Raw genomic sequence first — 8,259 nt, 5'->3', positions numbered from 1 at the left:
AAGATTTGGGCAGGTAAACGAAAATTACAGTCAAAGGGGGTTTGTTCTCTGGTGGGCAGGAGTGGGGGTCGCAAGGTGCTCAGTGGGGGAGCTTTTTGAGCCAGGATGAGCCAGGAAAAAGACTTTCACAAGGTAATGTCATCACTTAAGGCAGGGACCGGCCATTTACACATCTTTTTTGGTGGAATGTCAACAGTTAAGGCGGGGCAGGGCATTTTCACTTCTTTTGTGATTCTTCAGTTACTTCAGGCCATCTGGGCATATACCTGCAAGTCAGAGGGGATGCGATGGCTTGGCTTGGACTCAGAGACCTGACAATAAGTATAGTTTATATCTTTAAAATTAATTATTTTATTATTATTACAATCAGCTAACATACGTAGACGGTTAGTACATCATGGCTAATATCACAGTACTCTGCTATGTGAGCTCTTTCACCTATAACTTCACAATGATATCACCATTAAAAACAAGGTGGACTGAATGTGCAATTGTGTGTGTATGTGTGTGTGTGTCTTGTGTAGTGTTTATATGTATTTGACCCGAGATCACTATTGCTTTATGGATTTCATAAAACAAGTGCAAATGTTGTAATTTTTTGTTCTTAACAGTGACAATGTAAGATACATACATTCTTTCCCCCAGGAATATTCCATTCTTGGCATATTTTTATGACTTTTTTTTGTAATTTGCCTCTAAGCTTAGATAATAAATGACACAGAAATTTAGCCTCTTTATTTTGAATCCACATCTCATTCTTTACCTACACCTATAATACCAGTGAGCTCACCTAGTTATTCCATAATCAACATCAGTAAAATTTCAGTCTTTTACAGAATCACACTCACCCTCAATTGAATACACCTTGCCCTTTATGAAGTTACTTATGATGCTTTGAAGAATATTTTGGGAATGTGAAACTTTATGCAACTTTTGATTAGAAAGGAAGCCTCTCATAGAAGCTAAGAATACAAACCAGGGGGTCAGACAGACTTGAGTACTAGTCCCAGCTGCACCCTCAGACAAGTCAATAACTTCTGTGGCCCTCGGTTTCCTCATTTAAGATATGGAGATATTCCCAAGTTATAATGTTCTTATGAGAATTAAATGACCTTATCCCTTTACATAGGTCCCACTGAACTTAGGATGCAATAAGCCTTGAATACATTGCAGCACCTCTTTCTCATGCATATGCTAGATGGCATGAAAACACTGGCACAGGCATTACCTGAATGCCTTCCTCTCTCAGACACCACATAAGAATTTTATCCTTGATAGATCTATTCCTGTGCTTTTGTGATTGAACAAGAGGAGAAAAAGAAAACAGAAGCTCATAAAGAAGGAGATGGAGTGAAGAGGGCTGATAAGATTCTGGGGGTGAGGGTGGTGTTGAGAGAAACCCAAGACAAACAGCTGTGAAGGGCAATAAGTTTGAAAGAAGGAAAAGGGGAGAGTACAACAGTACTAATGAGGACATGTGTACATTGTGTGGAGTTTATGAGATGTATTTATATATTATTTTTAAAAAATACTTTGTTGCTCCAAGTCTTTGCTATTGTGAGTAGTGCCTCAATAAACATACGTGTGCATGTGTCTTTATAGCAGCATGATTTATATTCCTTTGGGTATATACCCAGTAGTGGGATGGCTGGGTCAAATGGTATTTCTAGTTCTAGATCCCTGAGGAATTGCCACACTGTCTTCCACAATGGTTGAAGTAGTTTACAGTCCCACCAACAGAGTAAAAGTGTTCCTATTTCTCCACATCCTCTCCAGCACCATATGTAACAAACGTGCACATTATGCACATGTACCCTAGAACTTAAAGTATAATAAAAAAAATGGAAAAATACTTTTGTTGTATCCTTTGATCAACATCTCCCTATCTACTGCCCCCAACCCCCCACACAGCCAGAACCACCATTCTACTCCTTGCTTCTGTGTATTCAACATTTTTTAGATTCCACATAAGTGATATCATGTGGTATTTGTATTTCTGTGCCTGGCTTGTTTCACTTAACACAGTGTCCTGCAGGTTCATCTGTGTTGTCACAAAGGAACGGATTTCCTTCTTTTGTTAAAGCTGGAAAGTACTCCATTGTGTATAGACACTACATTTTTCTTTCTCCATTCGTTCTTTGATGGACATGTAGACTGATTCCATATCTTGTCTGCTGGGAATAATGCTGCAAGAACATGGGACCGCAGATGAGATTTTTCTTGTTTGAAAAGCAGTATTATGATGCTCATATAATATTTTAAGAACACCAGAGCATAAAATTGAGAGAACTCTGAAAAAACAAAAAGGCTTTTTGAAAATGTTTCTCTTCTGAAAAGGATAAAATACAAAAATGGAGTGAGCAGTGAGCATATAAATTATTTTTGGACTAGGTTTCAGAGGCAAACGGCAAGTATAAGCCAAGATGCAGAAAGAAAAAAGGAAAATAAAATTATTTGAAATAGGTTAAAGAAATGTTTCACTTACATCATGGCTAGAGGTAGACAGGTGTTTTTCAGGCCTCAATTTTACATGATTTAAAGTACCATCTTTAAGAAAAAAGAATCAAAGTTAGGAAAAACAAACAAAACAGAATATTTACTGTGAATGAGAAAAAAGTCACAATAAACTAAAACATGAGAAATGTCATAATTATAAAATATCTTTATGGCCGGGTATGATGGCTCATGCCTGTAATCCCAGTACTTTGGGAGACAGAGGTGGGCAGATTGCATGAGCTCAGGAGTTTAAGACCAACACGGGCAACATGGTGAAACCCCACCTCTACAAAAATTATAAATATTAGCCAAGCCTGGTGGTGCACCTGTAGCCCCAGCTACTTGGGGGGCTGAGGCAGAAGGATCGTGCCACTGCACTCCAACCTGGGTGACAAAGTCTCAAAAAAATAAAATAAAGTTACAATATATTTTCCCATATATTTTGGCTTGATACTATTGATCACTGTTTTAAATGAAAGAAAATTATATCATAATTTTTAAAGATAGAAGAAAAACGTCTAGCATGGTAGATTAAATTTGTTTAATTGATATCTGTGATTCATAAAACCTGCAACTTCAGATATATAGATATTTGCTGTTGGTTCTAATTTTGCAAGTTTATGTTCTACAAATGAATGAGTTATGGTAAATTTTGTTTTGGGAAATTCCCATTAACAATGGGAAAAAGAGGAGATTTTATATATAATTATGTAGGCTTCATTATCAAGTATATTACTAACAGGAAATGTCATTGTGCATGGGTATTGACCAAAACGAAAAAAATCCTACACTTAAATTATTTTCATATTTGATTAGAAGAATTGTCCACAGACAGCTTTGTGACTTCATTCATGTCAAATTGTGTTTCTCCTCTAGTGCTAACTTCTCCTTAGCTAGATACTGTATATATGCGCCCATGGACACTCTAACACTACCAAACTGCAAAGGGTCTTGGGAGGAAGGAGAAGTGGTTCTCTTAAACAATTGTTGTTGTATGCTCAATTTTGTTTCTCCCTGATCAGGACCATGGAAGAGACTCCTACAAGTAAGAGGCCTTGAAATTTAGAGTTTTGATACCTTAGGGACATGTCCACTCCAGAATGTAAATCTGGAATTTTAGAAGGCAATGAAAAATAACTATTATTTTTAGAAATGCAGTTCCTAAACTAGCTCTAAGGCACCCTAGACACCACAGTAAACTCACAAGGGTGCTGCCAAATAGTTTAAACTTTCTTTGGCCCTAGAAATACAATGAAAAAATTCCCGCGATATTAAAATCATTATGAACTGAGGAAGTTAGAGATATTTCTTTTTCTGAGACAGTGTAGAGGGGCTTGATTGGTAGTTGAAGACCCTGGTGTTGGTAGATGTGTTTTGGGTGAGCTTTGCAGTTTGCTGTTGCCATTTTGGAGGTTCATGCCTGTCCACACTTTCCACTTCAACTGGATGCTGTGTTACAGTGGATTAAAGTACATTAAAGGTGATCTCATCTGAAATGAATCATCTTCAGCTGGGCCAGTTGCTCATGACCAGATAACTGAGAAAAATAGGAAGATCACTGAGGATGTCAAGCACCTGTCCAGAGTTTGCAAAAATGTTCATTAGCATTGCTCATGGCTGTAATGGCTTATCTAGATTTTCATCTATATACGTGCTGAGTAGGTGATCTCTTAGAATAATGAAATTATTATTTCACCTTGGGAAGACTATTTCCAATGTTATGGTCATAGGGCCTAATGACTCTAATGTCAGGCTACCAAAGATCCTGGAACCATTGCTGGTCTCAATGTACTTAGAATTATCAATGAGCCAACTGCTGCTTCTATTGCTTATGGCACAGACAAAAAGTTTGGAGCTGAAAGACATGTGCTCATCTATGACTTAAGAGATGAAATTTTTGATGTGTCTGTCCTTACTCTTGAGGATGAAATCTTTGAGATCAAATCTACAGCTGGAGACACCCACTTAGGTGAAGAAGATTTTGACAACCAAATGATCAACCATTTTATTGCTGAGTTCAAATACAAGCATAAGGACAGTAGTGAGAACAACAGGGCTGTCTGACACTTCTGTACTGCTTGTGATGGGCTAATTGCACTCTCCCTTCCAGCACCCAGGCCAGTAGTGAGATTAATTCTCTCCGTGAAGGAACAGATATTTATACCTCCATTACCCATGCCCAATTTGAAGAACTGAATGCTGTCCTGTTCCGTGGCACCCAGGACCCCATAGATATAGCCCTTCAGGACACCAAACTAGACAAGTTGCAGATCCATGTTATTGTCCTGGTAGGTGGTTCTATCTCTATCTCCTAGATCCAAAAGCTCCCTCAATAATTATTTAGTGGAAAATAACTGAGCAAGAGCATTGACCCTGATAAAGCTGTTGCTTATGGTGCAGCAGTCCAGGCAGCCATCCTATCTTAAGACAAATCTTAAACTGTTCAAGATTTGCTACTTTTGGATTCACTTCTCTTCTCTTTGGTAATGATGCTGCTGTGGAGTCATGACTGTTCCCATGAAATGCAGTACACTTTTCTTACCAAGCAGACCCAGACCTTCACTACCTACCCTGACAACCAACCTGATGTCCTCATTCAAGTTTATGAAGGTGAGAGTGCCATAACCAAGGATAACAATTTGCTTGTTATCCAGGGCAAGTTTGAGCTCAGAAGCATACTTCCTGCTCCCTTTGCTGTTCCTCAAATTAAAGTCACTTGTGATATTGATGTCAATAGCAGCCTCAATATCTCTGCTGTAGGTAAGAGTACAGAAAAAGAGAACAAAATTATCATCACTAATGACCAGGGGCATTTGAGCAAGGAAGACATTGAGAATATGGTCCAGGAAGCTGAGTACAAAGCTGAAGATGAGAAGCAGAAGAACAAGGTGGCATCAAAGAATTCACTTGACTCTTATGCATTCAACATGAAAGCAACTGAGAAACTTCAAGGCAAGATCAACAATAAGGATAAACAGAAGATACATGACAAGTGTAATAAAATCATCAACTGACTTGATAAGAATCAGACTATAATGAAGGAAGAATTTGAACATCAGCAGAAAGAGCTAGTTTGCAGTCCATCATTATCAAGCTGTACCAGGGTGCAGGGACATACTAGGAGGAATTATCAAGCTACACTAGGGTGCAGGGACATGCTGGGAGGAATGCCTGAGGGCTTCCCTGGTGGAAGAGCTCCTTTCTCTGGTAGTGCTTCCTTAAGGCCCATCATTGAAGAGGTTGATTAAGCCAACTCAAATATAGATGTAACATTGTTCCACACAGTAAAATGTTGAGGGACCCAAATTTGTAGCAAACTATGTGGCAGTTTTAAAGTTGAGCTGCTGGAGAAAATTAATGGGCATTCTGTATACTTGAACATGTGTGCAGGGAAAGGAGTAGAATACAGTGCACTACATGACCAATGTATTACAAGTAGAAAATGCATTATCTAAAATAAAACTGTATTTGGAAATCTCCCCAAAAGACTTAGAAATTCGTATGCAATCAAGATATAAAATTACACTTACCTTTGTAGCTGTACATAAAAGAAAGGCTAGAATAAGGATATCAGTAAGTAATTAGCAGTTGTGTTTGAATGGTGAGAATATGGGTAATATATAGCCACTTCTTTTTCATTTCTTATTTTTCCAAATTGTTAATCTGTTTTACCTTATAAAGAAACCAGAAAAAGAGGAAGAAAGGAAAGAAAAAATGCATAATTTTCAGAATTCTGGTGGTGGAGATAGTATTATTGTTGAACCCAAGCAAAGTTTGCAGAAACAGACAAGTATAAGAGGTCAGATATAAATAAGAAAGCAGGAATTAAAAGAAGAAAGATTTGGAGAAGTTTGGAAATCTTTCCAAATTGACTATTGAATTAAGGCCACTAAATCAGGGCTATTTGCCCCAAAGTATAATTCCTGTCTATTTAGAAACTGTATCAGGACCCGAATGGGCCAGTGCCTAAGCTGGAGTGTGGCTGCACTGTTTTGCAGAAGGATAAAATTATGTTAAGAAAGTGAGTATTTTGAGTATTGTGACAGAGGATACATGATTGAACCTTAAAGTCTGAACTACAGAGGACAAAGGTGACCAAAATGCAGGAATAAGTCAGTACAAAGAGATCATCTCTTCTGGAAAATTATATGTAAGCATATACTGGGATCTCTGACAAAATGCCAAAAAGACTTAATTTGGGGTCATAGACTGTAATTTTACAAATGACATCTAAAACTTGCTTCCTTCAGGATTTTTCTCTGATAATACCTTTAAAAAATCTTTTTAACTCATCAGTTAATTCCTTATCTTTCTTTTACATTGCATATGCTGTTTGATTTTTCTCTTAATTTATTGTTATCTGAATCCTCCATATAACTGTCCAAATCTTGCTTCCCCATCCCCACTTGAGCAGGAACTCCTGCCTAACACCTCTGTTACCCTATATTTGCAGCCCTGTCTTTCTTCAGTCCAGTCTTTCCAGAAATTAGGGTCTGCCTTTGAATGCATATCTAGTGGCTGGACAATGACCACCTCCCAGCAGATGTCCCTGATCTTGCCTGCCTGCTTGAATTTTGTTCTGGCCTTCTCCTCAATCCCCACCTACTGCCCACCTGTTTACCTAAACTATTATTGTTCCTGTTGTGGCCCTTCTCAGTCATCCATCCTTTCCTGTAAAGACTTTCATGCTGACTGGTCCCAAATTGTCCCAAACCAAGTTCTGTCACACCCCTTAGCATGTGAGGGCTGCAGAGAAGCTACATTACAAATCCCAACTATAGCCTGAAATCTAAATAATGCAGCAGGCAGCATGATATAGTGAGTATGGCATGAAAAATCTCTACTTCATTTCAGGTCCCAACCTAGACATCTCCCCTTCCAAAGGGCCCCTATAACTTTCTCCATTGAGTTAGGTGCCTCACCTAAATATTCTTATGCTAGTTAGTGCTGATGTTGATCCTAGTTCCTTATCATATAATTGTGTAATCTATTTGTCTGTTTCTCCACTATAATCTAAAATCCCTGAGGGAGGAAATTATGTCTGCTCACTGTTTTATTCCTAGTATCTAGCAACATGCCTGACACATGTTAGACAGAATAAACAGACTCTCTCTCTTTCTCTCTCTTCCTTTCTTTCTTTCTTCCTTTCTTCTTTTTCTTTGCATATTAATTGTGGGAATCAGGGGAAATTGTTCTATCTTCCTGAGCCTTAGTTATCTTAGTTATAACATCCACCGCATGATGTTTTTGCCATTATTAAGTGAGATCAACAATAAAAGTGGCATACCTAGAGTGTCACAGTAGGCATTTAATAATATTTAATACATTTAATTAATACTAAACAATACATTTAATAAATACTAAACAATACATTTAATAATATTAAATAATACTAAATAATACAGTTAATGCTGATAATACTAAATACTAATACCAAATAATAATACATTTAACAATAACAAATACATTATTTAATACTAAATGTATTCTTTATAAAAGAAATAAGTACTAGTTTATTTTATTTCTTTCAAATACTAGTTTATTTCTCTCATTAAGAATGGTGATGACCCTCCTTGGTAGGAGGGGCAATAATGCCACGTTAACTACAAACTTCAGATATATTATTTAATTTATACCTTAGGAAATTTTGAGGTTAGGCATTAGAATAATCCCATTTAAAAAACAAGTAAATCAAGGCTCTTAGGTTAGGTAAACTCTATGGCCTCAGAGTCAGCCATAGGATCTAGGACTCATACAAAGGAG

The 8,259-nt window shown here is 37.5% G+C and overlaps 1 pseudogene; it reads left to right on the top strand.

Annotated features, from left to right (window-relative positions):
• The first annotated feature begins 1,203 nt into the window (after positions 1-1,203).
• Positions 1,204-5,744, top strand: LOC100989869 (heat shock cognate 71 kDa protein-like; annotated as a pseudogene).
• Positions 5,745-8,259: the final 2,515 nt, after the last annotated feature.

The sequence above is a fragment of the Pan paniscus genome, chromosome 13 (assembly GCF_029289425.2).
Source record: "Pan paniscus chromosome 13, NHGRI_mPanPan1-v2.0_pri, whole genome shotgun sequence".
In the NCBI taxonomy this organism is placed as follows: Eukaryota; Metazoa; Chordata; class Mammalia; order Primates; family Hominidae; genus Pan; species Pan paniscus.
Note: the sequence above shows the minus strand (reverse complement) of the source record. Positions and strands in the feature narration are given on the sequence as shown.